Here is a 15,652-nt window from a genome sequence, read left to right as displayed (position 1 = left end):
TTCAGTCACAGGTCAAGGAAGGAGCCCAGAGAGGGGAGGAAAGGAGGTGGACAGAGCCTTGTCCTGACAGCCTCTGTGCTGGCTGGCCAGCCCCTTCCCCCAACAGGGCTCTTGCCTGCTTCCTGCAAGCCCCTCAGCCCATCTCCCTTTAGCCTCTCAGACCCCTAGCAGTCATTGAAAAGAGCAGAAGCCCCACTCTCCATCCAGCACACAGAGTGGCCAACATGGGGCTTGAAGCCATGACCTTGGTGTTATTAGCACCACGCTCTAACCAGCTGAGCTAGCCAGCCCACAGGAAACAGGTACTTGCCTGACCCTTTTGGAAGGAACCACCGCCTGGCGCAGGGACAGTGAGGACTCAGGTATGACATGAGTGGATCAAGCAGCTTGTGGGCAAGACAGGGGAATTAGCTCAAGTGGTAGAGTGCTCGCTTTGCATGCGAGAGGTAGTGGGATCAATACTCGCATTCTCCAGCAGCAAGGGAGCCACAGTCCTTTCTTTTAGAAGCCATTGACAGTCAGGCAGCTGAGCCCCTCCAGTGGCCTCCATCCCTCTTCTGGCTTGGCCTCCCAAAAAGCCAGCCCTTGCGGAGCAGAAAGCTGTTCGTCCATGGCCCTTCTCCCCTTTCCAGTGGCTGGGAGGCTGGAGACAGGTTGGGGAAGTCAGCTCAAATGGAAGAGCATGGGAGAATCATAGAATCATAGAATATCAGGGTTGGAAGGGACCCCAGAAGGTCATCTAGTCCAACCCCCTGCTCGAAGCAGGACCAATTCCCAGTTAAATCATCCCAGCCAGGGCTTTGTCAAGCCTGACCTTAAAAACCTCTAAGGAAGGAGATTCTACCACCTCCCTAGGTAACGCATTCCAGTGTTTCACCACCCTCTTAGTGAAAAAGTTTTTCCTAATATCCAATCTAAACCTCCCCCACTGCAACTTGAGAGCATTACTCCTCGTTCTGTCATCTGCTACCATTGAGAACAGTCTAGAGCCATCCTCTTTGGAACCCCCTTTCAGGTAGTTGAAAGCAGCTATCAAATCCGCCCTCATTCTTCTCTTCTGCAGGCTAAACAATCCCAGCTCCCTCAGCCTCTCCTCATAAGTCATGTGTTCCAGTCCCCTAATCATTTTTGTTGCCCTTCGCTGGACTCTCTCCAATTTATCCACATCCTTCTTGAAGTGTGGGGCCCAAAACTGGACACAGTACTCCAGATGAGGCCTCACCAATGTCGAATAGAGGGGAACGATCACGTCCCTCGATCTGCTCACTATGCCCCTACTTATACATCCCAAAACGCCATTGGCCTTCTTGGCAACAAGGGCACACTGCTGACTCATATCCAGCTTCTCGTCCACTGTCACCCCTAGGTCCTTTTCTGCAGAACTGCTGCCTAGCCATTCGGTCCCTAGTCTGTAGCTGTGCATTGGGTTCTTCCGTCCTAAGTGCAGGACCCTGCACTTATCCTTATTGAACCTCATCAGATTTCTTTTGGCCCAATCCTCCAATTTGTCTAGGTCCTTCTGTATCCTATCCCTCCCCTCCAGCATATCTACCACTCCTCCCAGTTTAGTATCATCCGCAAATTTGCTGAGAGTGCAATCCACACCATCCTCCAGATCATTTATGAAGATATTGAACAAAACCGGCCCCAGGACCGACCCTTGGGGTACTCCACTTGATACCGGCTGCCAACTAGACATGGAGCCATTGATCACTACCCGTTGAGCCCGACAATCTAGCCAGCTTTCTACCCACCTTATAGTGCATTCATCCAGCCCATACTTCTTTAACTTGCTGACAAGAATACTGTGGGAGACAGTGTCAAAAGCTTTGCTAAAGTCAAGAAACAATACATCCACTGCTTTCCCTTCATCCACAGAACCAGTAATCTCATCATAAAAGGCGATTAGATTAGTCAGGCATGACCTTCCCTTGGTGAATCCATGCTGGCTGTTCCTGATCACTTTCCTCTCATGCAAGTGCTTCAGGATTGATTCTTTGAGGACCTGCTCCATGATTTTTCCAGGGACTGAGGTGAGGCTGACTGGCCTGTAGTTCCCAGGATCCTCCTTCTTCCCTTTTTTAGTAGTGACATCGACACACATATTCTCCAGCCTGCTCTGCTGTAGTGGGGGACCTGCCCCTTTCTTGCTGAGCTGTCACTAGAGCACGATCCCTTTCCTACTCTGTCCCTCCCTGCTAGTCGACAGAAGGCTGATTGGCTGGGAGGGAGTGCCACTCAAATACAGAATTACTCACATCCCAGGGGTCCATGAAGGGAATGAGGAGATGGGCGAGGGGGTGGGGCACATGATACCAGCTCAGCTGAGATCATGTAAACCACACAGCCTCCTGATCTCAGCCAGCATGGCAGCCGTGGACCAGAGCACACAGACGGCTTGGAGAAAGCCAAAGCGGGGCAGGGCTGCGTTGGTCTGGACCAGTGAGTCTGTGGGTGTCTATCCTGGTGGAGGCAGGGTTGTTTTGCTGTATGCTGTGCCGGGGCCAGGGAGCCTGTGTGAGCCCTGCTAGAGTTCCTGAGCTGGGCCTGCTCCTGGCTTTGCTTGGGTTAGAGGAAAGTGGTGAAGATCAGAATGGCCCTCCTGGGTGAGACCAATGGTCCATCTAGCCGAGTATCATGTCTTTTGACAGTAGCCGATGCCAGGTGTTTCAGAGGCAATGGTAAGAGTAGGCAATCATCAAGTGGTCTATCCCTGTGTTGTCTTAAATTCTGTGCTTGTTTCAGGGGCTAACTCTCCCCCCCCGACACACTCCAGGGAGGGAGCATTGGTGTTTATGCCGAGGTTCTTGGCAGGGACTTGGGGCCCCTTCCCCAACTCTGGGTAGCCCCCCAACTCAGGCTGTGTTGTGCTTCGGGCCATGGAGCCCTTGCCTTTTTTCCCTGGTGCCTGGGAGTCTGGCTAGCTGTGGGGAATTAGCTCAAGCAGTAGAGCGCTCACTTTATATGCGAGAGGTAGTGGGGTTGATACCCACATTCTCCAAGCAGTTGACTGAGGGCTCATGGTGGGTGGGCTGGTCGGCCAGCTAGCCAGGCAGCTGACTCTTGGCCTTGCTGTCCGTAGCAGTCAGGCCAAAAATCAAAATCCATCCTCCTCAGGCCCACAGCCACCCAGGGGCTCCTTTGCCCCATCTTGGCTTCATTAGTGCCACACTCTGACCAGCTGAACTAGGCAACCTACAGGAAGCTTCTCAAGGTGTTCCCCTGGAGTGGGCTCTGATGTGAAAAGCACCTGGAAGTTCATCAGCTGTTGCAAGAAGTGTGACTAGAAGGAGTAGTGATGGGGCTGTAGCTTTCCACATCATCTCAATTTGAGCAGCTTTCCATTCCCCTTTCTGTGTAATGTCCCTCCCACTGGTTTCATTTGTGGAGCTGTACAATTCTGGCAGGGTGGCCATTTAGAAATCTCTTCCTCTCTCTTTCCTTTTTTTTTTTTTTTTTAACATTAGGAGCATGAGGACTGTTTGGGTGTTTCAGTGTGTGTATTTTCTCATATATATTACATAACTGGAATGTGTTTTGTACTAGATATGCCCGGGGTGAAAGTAAGTCAAATGACTTACCGGTACGCTGGGGCCAGCTCTGGCCCTGGGAAGGGGCAGGGCCTAGGGCGGAAGGGGCGGGGCTGAGGGGGTCAGAGTCAGGCCGCCCTGCAAGGTACGTGCTCCCCCCTTCTCCTCTTCCTCCTTCCCTCCCTCTCTCCCCCACTGGGGTAGCAGCAGCAGCCCGGGTCTCCGGGGGCTATTTAAAGGGCCCTGGGCTCCCCTGCTTCTACTGCCCCGGTCCTTTAATTAGCCACCAGAGCCCTGGGGAAACGGCGCGGCTCCAGCGGTTATTTAAAGGACCGGGGCAGCAGAGGCAGCTGGAGCCCCCGCTACCCCAGGACTCCGGAGGCTATTTAAAGAGCCTGCGGTTCCCCTGCTTCTACTGCCCCAGCCCTTTAAATAGCCCCCAGAGCCCTGGAGTAGTGGTGGCGGAGCTCTGGCGGCTATTTAAAGGGCCAGGGTGGTAGAAGCAGGGGAGCCCCACAGCTGCTACCCCAGGGCTCCAGCAGCGGGGCTCTGGAGGCGATTTAAAGGGCCTGGGGCTCCAGCCATTCTCAGTAAGTGTCCAGTCAAGGAACACTTAAGATGACAATAGACATTTATAGACGCCAATCCACACTTGAGCTTTCCTGGGAACATTTGGGCTCACATGTGAACCATGGCATTGGCCTGTAAATAACTGAGTCATGCATGGACATGTGACTTGCCTATGTGACTTCAAAACTCCATCTTGTAGCTGTGATGCTGCATAGGAAAACACAAGGGGTTTCCACCCACAAGAGAGAGACTAAAAAAGCCCTGGGAAATCCCTCCATTTTGTTTTCAGCAGGTACAAAAGATAGCCTCTCCTCCCAAAGAGATGCCTGAAAGAAACTGGAACAAAGGACAGTAACTACAGGGGTGGGAGTGATTGCTAGACCCAGACTAAAAGAGGCTTGGAAAATCTCTGAGGGTGAGATTTACCTGTATTTAGTTTCTTACTGTATTAGGCTTAGACCTGCATGTTTTATTTTATTTTCCTTGGTAATTCACTTTGTTCTGTGTGTTATTACTTGGAACCAGTTAAATCCTCCTTTTTATATTTAATAAAATCACTTTTACTTATTAATGAACCCAGAGCAAGTATTAATTCCTGGGGGAGCAAAACAGCTGTGCATATCTATCAGTGTTATAGAGAGAGAACAATTTATGAATTTACCCTGTATAAGCTTTATACAGGTTAAAACAGATTTACTCAGGGTTTGGATCCCATTGGGAACCAGGTATCTGGGTGTTGGAGACATGAACACTTCTTAAGCTGTTTTCAGTTAAGCCTGCAGCTTTGCGGGGGATGTAGTTCAGACCTGGGTCTGTGTTGCAGCAGGCTAGCGTGTCTGGCACAACCAGGCAGGGCACTGAAGTCCTAAGCTGCCAGGGAAAACAGGCTCAGAGGTAGTCCCAGCATGTCAGGTGGCAGGCCCAAGGGGGTTTCTGTGATTTAACCCGTCACAGCTTCATAATCAACAATGTCCATCATTCTGGCACCACCTGAGGGCTACATCTCTCTCTCCCATGCTGTCCACAAGCTAGCATGTAACTTTTGTAATGTATGCCGACACCACTCTATCTAATGCATAGCCAGTAGGGGTACTTCTCCTCTTCCTTATTTGTATTTCCTCAGCCTACTAATGCTGAGGTGCCCTTCTCTTATAGGTGAAGATATTATGATCTCAACTGATCATACAAGTCAATTCATTGCCAGGGCTCTCTTGTGGCTGGATGTTTTTTTCAAATTTTCCAAAAGTTGGTGTTAGCTCATGTTTCTGTGGTTGGCTTATGTCATTATGAACAAAAGTCCCCCATACGCTCTATTTCCAGTTCCCCAAAACGTAGGGGTTGCCTTTGGGACGTTTATCTTTGCCAGAGTTCTTAGGCCTCAAGCCTTATGCTAACTGCTGAAGCTAATGTCTTTAGTAGTGTTTCTCAAGCTGGGGTCTGCAGACCCCTGGAGGGGGGGTGTCTGTGGCCCCCGCTGATCAACTCCTCCCCTTCCCTCCCAGCGCCTCCTGCATGCTAAAAGTCCAGAGGCACAGTGGGGCCCCAGCTCCTCACTGCTCCTGCACCCCCCCCACACACCAAAACTCCCTCCCAGAGCCCGCACCCCAAGACCGTGCCCCATCCTGGTGAAAGTGAGTGAGGGTGCAGGAGAGTGAGCAATGGAGGGAGGGGGATAGAGTGAGCAGGGGCGGGGCCTCAGGGAAGACAGCAGGGCAAGGGCTAAGTAGAGGGACTTGGGGTTCCCAAAATTTTCTACATCAAAATGGGGGTCCTCAGGTTGCTAAAGTTTGAGAACTGCTGTCTTCTAGGATACAGGCCTGTGGGCAGGGCTGGCCCACAACATTTTGGCACCTGAGGTGGGGAGTTCAAATGACACCTCCATGCCCCCCCTCTTGGGCCAAAACTTTGAAAAGTCTCAATTCTGCCTTCTTCCTGTTCTACTCCTCTCATGGCACTGCTCTGCTACCTACCCCCATAAAGGAGAACTAACAACTTAAAATGCCTTGTTCAAAAATTTTAAGTAACACTTAACTTTCAAACTCCTGAACAGCAAATGTAACTTTTCTTGTCTTCATAGTAAACACTGGCATTTTTATCTGTTTGAATAATCAAAGTGGTGCTTTCCGTGCCTTTGTGGTTGCAAAGCTTTGAACTGCTTCCTCTGAAGGTCCACAGTCTGGGCCAGCTCATGCTCTATTGAGATGGTTGCAAGGCTGACTAGCCTCTCCTGTGTCATTGTGGAGCGTAGATGTGTTTTTATTAACTTCAGCTTGGAGAAGCTGCGTTCTCCATTGGCAACTGTTACAGAAACGGTTAGAAGTATGTGCAGAGCAACAAAAGCATTTGGAAAGGGGGTGGTCATCTTATTTATGCACATATATTCCAGAACAGCCTTTGGAATTGATCCTGCTGAAATGTATCTTGAAAGAGCTTTCAGTTCATCAGCTAAATCACTCGCATCAATATTGCACATATCATGTGTCAACACTGTCTCTAGTGCCCTGCATTGCTGGTGTATGTCTTCTTCAGGTATAGTGCGGAGTTTTGGAATATCATACAACATCCCAAATATACTGCTGTGTTCCTTGAGCTGCATGAAACGTTCTTCAACTGACTGTATTGCACAATTTGGCACCTGGTTAAAGAATTCAACCTTGAGTTGTTGTTTGGGGGTCTCTTATGGGATTATCCTGTGCCTTGTAATCAAAATGTCTTCTTCTTTGGTGATTCTTGTATTCTTGAATGGGTGGGAAAATATCTTCAGTGTGAAGTTTCTCTGCCAACTTCTGTGCACCCTTCAGAACGTTTTGAAATCCCTCTTTTGACTGTAGGTATGAGTTTGCTTTGTCCAGTTCCATTGCTCCAGATATATCAAGGTCAACACCTTGGAGTCTCTTGCTCACAACATTTATTTCAAACAGTATGTCACGCTACAACACTAAGCCACACAGAAATTTGAAGTTATGTATGTTTCTGGTGATTCCATTTCCCTCTGCCACTGTTCTCCCACGAACAGTTCCTGTCATAGCATTATCCTCCATAATGGCAACTATGGCATCATCTATCTTCTCAATTTGGTGTTTGATAGGCTTTATTACGTCACTCGACTTTCCCATTGTGTGGCACTCAGTGGTTTCAGTGTCAGAGAGGATGTTCCCAGATGTTGCTTCAAAATTTGCCATCAATCAGTTGATGCAGAGAAATACACAGATGCTTTGAATTACATTAAAAAATTCAGCAGCCTCACTAGAAGCTGACGCTGCGTCACTGACCACCAAGTTCAATGAATGAGAACTGCCTGGGACAAAAAAACCAAACAAACTCGAAGGTTTAACTCTCTGATTCGTGTCTGCGCTCCTCTGTTCTTTCCTCTCGTGTTGGCACCATTATCGTTGTGGGTCAGCCTGTGCCTGCAGCCACCCATCCCTTGGAGTAGTGCCGCATCCTTTAGTGCCACTTAAGTGGCATAAAGATTATGGTACAGACTGTCTTTGGCTGAATTTTTATACATTGTAAATAAACAAACAGACTATGTAGGCAAGAATCTGGCCTGATGGTGTCCCAACTCATTTCTTTGCCAACAAACTCATGCCAGAAGTCTCAATGCTTTTTGGTTGTCTAGAAGCTGAGCCACTCTCTTTGGACCTCTGTTCAAAGTGGGAAAATGCCTAAAGGGAACACAATCTAGAATTCCAGGGCTCTGACAACAAGAACGTTCGGCAAAATTCCACTCTGGTTTACAGCAGTTTAAGACCCTCAAGGTTACTGGGATCACAGGGGGTGCAAGTCAGCCCAGAATTTGATTACATGACTTAATGCGAGCAACATTGCCTTCTCTATGAGCTCCAGCTCCCGAGCCTTAGTTCCTATCCTCAGATCAGAGCACTGTATTTATTTCTTTTCATTACTGACTAAACCAACATAAAAATCACTCTCTGCGCAGATAGCAATCATCACCCTGGACAAAAATTTTGAGCATCCTTTGAATGACATTCATTCCAATGGGAGCTGTGGGGAAATTGGCACAACATGAATGCAGAACTTAAATGCGATTCTAACACAAAAACATGCTGGGTGAAATCCTGGCTTTATTGAACTCAGTGGCAAAAATCCCATTGACTTTGAGGCCAGGATTTCACCTGCTGTTTTTACTGAAACTATTACATCAAAACCTCATCTCTACTTGTCATCATATAGTCACAATACCTGTGGTAGTGTTCAGCCTAGAATATTTTTTACTGAATTTCACTGGGCTTTCATAATATCTCATGCTATGTAAAGCATATTTCAACTGAAGATCTCAAAATGTTTTACAGGGAAAAGTAAGTAACATTCAGTAAAGCTAGGTGAAATTTACACATTCCACAGTTAATCTGAAACATTTATCACATAATCTCACAATCTTTTGCTGATTTTCACTGTCATAACTTGTTACCTCCTATAAGTTTTGCAGTAGTTAATTGAAATGTAAGGTAAGATAAAGGTCTCCAGAAAAAAATATATCCTATTGAGACCGAACAACTTTAAGCAACTGATTGTGAACAAGAGGTTACATTTCCAGCACTTCAGTTCAAATATTTCCATAAACTTTTTCCTGAAACGTCTCATTTGATTATTATTATTAGAATGATATTGGGCTAAAACCTGGCCTAAAATATGGGTCTGTTGTGCTGTAAAGCTACCCTAATTGGACAGGTGGGGATTTCCCCCAGTGTAAGGGAAGTCTTGGATTGTGCAGAAGCACCATGGTATGGGTGTGGGTGCCAGAGATAGGAAAGGGGACATGAGTGAAGCATACCAGCAAATCACAGACCACCCTGAATTTGATCTAAGATATGCAAAGGGTTGAATGAGTTCCCAGCAGCCGCCACAATCAGGGAAGCACAAAAGCAGATTTTAAAGCATACAGCTCTACAGTAATTTTTGTTTAAAACTGTTGTGTTAAACCAGACTCTAGGTAGGAATTAGGGTAGGGCTAAAACCCCTGAGCCACCGGAGACTCATCACATGAAAACAACTTTTGGTCATGCCAACCAGGGCAGATTTTGATACAGGGACAGAGGTGAAAGGGTCTGAAGCCTGCTTACAATACCTTAATCCACCCAAACTCTTATTGATTTTATTTAAAATTGCAAAATTTAAATTTGGGAGGATCTATGAATGTTTAATAGAAAACAAGTTAGAAGTAAATGAAAGTAAAAAAAGTTATGTTCTTGTTGCTAGGGCAACAAGTCTCTGATCTTTTCAGTGTGAGTATCGGTGCATTTATAATACTTAATTCACAAGGATAAAAGAAGCTGTTTGATGATAGTGACATGCACAGTACATGGAGTTATGATCAGTGAGCAAATTTGCTTGAAATTCAAATTTCAGCATGGAGAGACGGATGGTATGGCTACAGTGGGGTTTACAAGGAATCATGTTAATGCATACCTGCAGTTAGCTCGGCACACTGAGATGTGGAAATGAGTGCAGAGGAGAGAGCCTCCATGTTTTGTTCAGCCCTTTAGTCTAGAGTTGCTCACCTTTAATGTTATCACTTAGCCATTTGGGAAGGTGGGTTTGTTTTTTTTTAAAAAAGTTTTCAGTACTGTGGAGTCTCAGGAAACAAATGCAGCACTTCATTAAACAGGATGCAGCGACCAAGAGAACCAACTAGAGGAAGCTCTTGATAACTTCATAGCAACTGTGATGCTTCCCAGGAGTACGCAGGGCTGTAAGGCACCTTGCTACCACCTGGCCTGAGTGTGAGGAAGCCTTGTCTGTGCCTGCCATGGGTCATCTCCCCCACTTCACTGGCCATGGGCAACACAATCTCTCCCCTCTAGGCCTCACAGGCCCCGCTGCCACTCTACAGGATAGTGACTGGCACACTCCAGTGCTTAAGCACTCTGAGCATCAACCTGGAGTGCTCAACCCTTGGTCTATTGGACATTCAGTATTCATGGATTCTCTGCTTCCAAAGCAACAGCTTACCAGTTCCACTTCCCATAACCACTCTGCCTAGAACACAGCACTTAGATATGTTTATAGTGAAATCAGGTATATGTTTACTTAACAAAGCACTGAGATTTAAGTAGTGGCAAGTAGAAGCACTGACAACAAATGGTTACATATAAAACAAAAACATGCATTCTAGAGCCTAGACTTAATTAACAAGATAGCCCCGAGTCTTGAGTATTGCTCACCCAAAATCCTTGCAGTGTTTTATAGTCAAGCTGGCTGTGATCCTCCTTTCACAAGGTAAGGCTGCTGCCAGTCTGCCTCCCAGGTGAAGGTTTCAGTGTGTTCTTTGCCCCCCCCCCAACCCACCCAGCCCAGATGTACCAGTGCCATCCTTTGTCTTTATTCATACAGGACACACCCTCTTGTTTGTTTCATGCTGTAGATGTTTTTGTAATCTGAATTTGCCACTGGCTTAGTTTGTAAATGGGTATATAGCGTGAGGTATACAATACTGAAATGGCCAGACCGGGCAAGAGATGCCTGTTACCTTCTATCTAACACGTCTGAGGGTGCTGAGGGAGTTGGCTGATGTGATTGCAGAACCATTGGCCATTATCTTTGAAAACTCTTGGCAATTGGGGGAGGTCCTGGATGATTGGAAAAAGGCAAATATAGCACCCATCTTTTAAAAAGGGAAGAAGGAGAATCTGGGGAATTACAGACTAGTCAGCCTCACCTCAGTCCCTGGAAAAATCATGGAGCAGGTCCTCAAGGAATCCATTTTGAAGCACTTGGAGGAGAGGAAGGTGATCAGGAACAGTCAACATGGATTCACCAAGGGGCAAATCATGCCTGTCCAACCTGGATTGCCTTCTATGGTGAGATAACTGGCTCTGTGGATGTGGGGAAAGCAGTGGACATGATATATCTTGACTTTAGCAAAGTTTTTGATATGGTTTCCCACAGTATTTTTGCCAGCAAGTTAAAAAAGTATGGATTGCATGAATGGACTATAAGGTGGATAGAAAACTAGCTAGATCATTGGGCTCAACAGATAGTGATCAACAGCTCAATGTTTAGTTGGCAGCTGGTATCAAGTGGAGTGCCCCAGGGGTCGATCCTGTGGCTGGTTTTGTTCATCTTCATTAATGATCTGGATGATGGGATGGATTGCACTCTTAGCAAGTTTGTGGGTCACACTAAGCTGGGGAGAGAGGTAGATATGCTGGAGGGTAGGAATAGGGCCAAAGTGACCTAGACAAATTGGAGGATTGGGCCTAAAGAAATCTGATGAGGTTCAATAAGGACAAGTGCAGAGTCCTGCACTTAGGACAGAAGAATCCCATGCACTGCTACAGGTTGAGGACCGACTGGCTAAGCAGCAGTTCTGCAGAAAAGGACCTAGGGGTTACAGTGGATGAGAAGCTGAATATGAGTCAGTGTGCCCTTGTTGCCAAGAAGGCTAATGGCATATTGCGCTGCATTAGTAGGAGCATTGCCAGGAGATCAAGGGAAGTGATTTTTCCCCTCTATTCAGTACTGGTAAGGCCACATCTGGAGTATTGCGTCCAGTTTTGGGCTCCCCACTACAGAAAGGATGTGGACAAATTGGAGAGAGAGTCTAGCTGAGGACAACGAAAATGATTAGCGGACTGGGGTACATGATTTATGAGGAGAGGCTGAGGGAACTGGGCTTATTTAGTCTGCAGAAGAGAAGAGTGAGGAGGGATTTGATAGCAGCATTCAACTACCTGAATGGGGGTGCCAAAGAGGATGGAGCTAGGTGAGGGATGGATGCAGCACACCAGCCATTTTAATCCAGCCCTTGATCTCCCACTGGAGCTCTGGTGCTCTGCACAGCTCTGGAAAGCAGTGGCATGGTCCCCTTATGGCTCCTACATGTAGAGGCAGCCACAGGGCTCCACTCCACACACTGTCCCCACCCCAAGCACTGCCCCTACAACTTTTATTGGCTGGGAACCACAGCCAATGGGAGCTGCAGGGGCGGCATCTGTGGATGGAGTAGCATGCAGCAGAGCCACCTGGCTGCGCTTCCATGTAGGAGCCGAAGGGAGGACATGCCACTGCTTCTGGGACACTTGAGGTAAGTGTCACCCAGAGTCTACACCCCTGAGGCACCCCCACATGCCCCAGCCCGATCCCCCTCTGAACCCCTTGGTCCCAGCCCGGAGCACCCTCCTGCACACCAAACCCCTTATCCCCAGCCCCACCCCCACCCCAGAGCCTGCACCCCCAGGTGAAGCCCTCACTCCTCCGTGCCCCTGCCCCAGCCCTGATCCCCCTCCTGCCCTCCGAATTGCTTGGTCCCAGCCTGGAGCACCCTCCTATACCTCAAACCCCTCATCCCCAGCCTCACCTCGAAGCCCGCACCCCCAGCCGGAGCCCTCACCCCCCAACACATGCCATCCCCCCTACCCCAGCCCAGAGCCCCCTCCTGCACCCTGACCTCCTCATTTCTGGCCCCATTCTGGAGCCTGCACCCCAGCCGGAGCCCTCACCCCCTTGGACACACCCCAACCCCAATTTTGTGAGCATTCATGGCCCACCATACTATTTCTATACTCAAATGTGGTCCTCAGGCCAAAATGTTTGTCCACCCCTGCCATAGTAGGGCCATTTTGTATGTGTGCAACTGATGATTCCTTCCTAAATGAAGTACTTTGCATTTGTCCTTACTGAATTTCATCCTATTTACTTCAGACCATTCCTCCAGTTTGTCCAGATCATTTTGAATTTTTAATCCTGTCCTCCAAAGTACTTGCAACCCATCTTGGGATGATGATCATTCCTCGTCACTTTATTCTGCCAGGCACTGAGGATTCACAACTCCCATTGAAGCCAGCAGGAGTTGTGGGTTCTCAACACGTTAAGATTCAGTCCCGCATTGTAGACCTTGGACAAAATTCTCTGCTGCTGTAACTCCACTGACCTTATTAGAGTTCTGCCAGCAGAGAATTTAATTTGTCTGTTTATTACAGACCGCTACCAAGTAAATTAGAAATATCACCTATAAGTCTCTCAACTCTTCTTATGGCCACGTGATAGCTGGCCCCGAGCTAGTTTCTTTATATCTCCCATTCAGAAAAAGATTGTTTAGGCATATGGCACAAAGTTATCTTGACACCATCTGCTGTGTGTTTCAGGGCCAAATCAATGAGTAAACAGGCTAGTCATCAGGCAGACATATCCATGGGAAATAGTGAGAACTGTGTCTTTCCCAGCACTCCATGACTCCCCCTCTCTCTTTTTCTCTCTGTTGTAATAAAATTACCTGTTGCCATGATGTCTGAGTGCCTCAAAACTGGTCGACAGCAGAAGCACCAGAAGAGTCTTCACATGTGGTGGCAGGAAAACCATCAAAGCATGGCTCCAAAGGGAGCTGTACGATTATGACAGAGGAGTGGGCCTGGGGACTAATACAGAGGCACTAGATATCAGCATAAATGATCTCGCCCTTGCAAACTCAATCTCAGAACCTGATATAGTGGTTTATTAATGGAACAGTGCAATTTTATCTTGTAAGCACCAGAGAAGGTTCAGGGAAATGGTCAGTACAATATTTGATCTCTCTATAGTTCAACGACTACATTTAAAACAGCAGAGAGCAGAGAGAGCTTGAAAGCTATGTAATTAAGTTGGTTCAGAGGGACATACAACATCATTAAGGTGCAATAGGCTATAATGAAAAAATGAACAATGCAAGTTACAAGAAATGGGAATTGGGCTTCACAAGGGAGTGATCAAAACTCTGAGATTAAAAATAGAAAACCTATACCAGGAATAGAGAGAAGGCAACTAAACAAGAATTCAAGGAGCCCTATTAGACTTGTGGGGAATGGATAATGGCAGCAAAATAGCAGTAATTTAATGCTAGCTTAAAGGACTAAAGGGAACAAAAATAAAGAATCACAGAATCATAGATTGGAAGGTACCTCGGTGGATCATCTAGCCTAGTCCCCTGCACTGAGGCAGGACCAAGTACTGTCTAGACAATCCCAGACAGGTGTTTATCTAACCTGTTCTTAAAACCCTCCAGTGATGGAGATTTCACAACCTCCCTATGTGAGTTGTTCCAGTGCTTAACCACCCTTATAGCAGGAAGCTTTCCTAATGTCTAACCCAAAACTCCCTCGCTGAAATTTAGACTCATTACTTCTTGTCCTGTCCTCAGTGGATAAAGAGAACAACCCTGCTCTTTGTGACAACCTTTTACATACTTGAAAACTATCGTCATGTCCCCCATTCCCCCAGTCTTCTCTTCTCCAGATGAAACAAAACCAATTTTTCAGTCTTTCCTGGTAGGTCATGTTTTCTAAATCTTTAATCATTATTGTTGCTCTTCTCTGGACTTTCTCCAATTTGTCTATATCCTTCCCAAAGTGTGATGCCTGAAACCGGACATATTACTGAATGATGTTTGGGTTTTTTTGTAACAATGTTACATTGTTGACTCATTTTTAGTTTGTGATCCACTATAACCCCCAGATCATTTTCTGAAGTACTCCTTCCCAGGAGTCATTTCCCATTTTGTATTTGTGCAATTGATTATTCCTTCCTAAGTGTAATATTTTGCATTTGTCCTTATAAAATTTTATCCTATTTGTTTATCAAGAGAATTTTTAATTCTAATCCTGTCCTCCAAAGCACTTCCAACCCCTTCCAGCTTGGTATTACCCACAAACTTTATAAATGTACTCTCTGTGCCATTATCCAAATCATTTAAGAAGATATTGAATAGACTCAAACTGAGGGTAGATCCCTGTGGGACTCTACTTAACATACACTTCCAGCTTGACTGTGAACGATTGATAACTCTCCAGGTACAGTTTTCCAACTAGTTGTGCCCCCACCTTGTAGTAGGTTCTTCTTGGCTATATTTCCCTGGTTTGCTTATGAGAAGGTCATGTGACACAGTATCAAAAAGCCTTACTAAAATTGAGATATATCACATCTACTGCTTTCCCCTGATCCACAAGGCTTGTCACCCTATCAAAGAAGGATATTAAGTTGGTTTGACATGATTTGTTCTTGGAAAAATTCATGTTGACTTATTTATCCCCTTATTATCTTCTAGGTGCTTACAAACTGATTGATTATTTCCTCCATTATCTTTCCAGGTACTGAAGTTAAACTGACCGGTCTATAAATTCTCGAGGTTCTCCTTATTCCCCTATTTATAGCAGATACTATATTTACCCTTTTCTAGTCCTCTGGGATCTTTCCCATACTCCATGAGGTCTCAAAAATAATTGCTAATGGTTCAGAGATCTCTTCAGCCAGTTCCTTAAGTATTTAGTATTCCATCAGGCCCTGCCGACTTGAGGACATCTAATATGTCTAAGTAATTCTTAATTTGTTCTTTCCTTATTTAGCCTCAGATCCTACCCATTTACACTGATGTTCACTATTGGATCCATTAATACAAGAGGAAGAGAGATTAAATTAGTGATGATTAAAAAATAACCGTGATATTGAACTTTATTTATCTAGCTCCCTAGATAAGCACGATGCTTTAGGATAAATAAGAAAGCAAGATCTCTGCCTCAGTAATTTTCCTATTTAAGAGCCAAATCTTGCTCTTTTTA

General features: G+C 46.4%; 1 non-coding gene across 1 annotated transcript; it reads right to left on the bottom strand.

The window, feature by feature from the left end:
* Positions 1 to 216: 216 nt before the first annotated feature.
* On the bottom strand, positions 217 to 290 carry TRNAI-AAU (transfer RNA isoleucine (anticodon AAU)). Its single transcript has one exon. It is a non-coding gene; the product is annotated as a tRNA-Ile (tRNA).
* Positions 291 to 15,652: the final 15,362 nt, after the last annotated feature.

This window comes from Lepidochelys kempii, chromosome 4 (genome assembly GCF_965140285.1).
Source record: "Lepidochelys kempii isolate rLepKem1 chromosome 4, rLepKem1.hap1, whole genome shotgun sequence".
NCBI lineage: Eukaryota > Metazoa > Chordata > Testudines > Cheloniidae > Lepidochelys > Lepidochelys kempii.
This window is presented reverse-complemented; position numbering and strand designations above follow the sequence as displayed.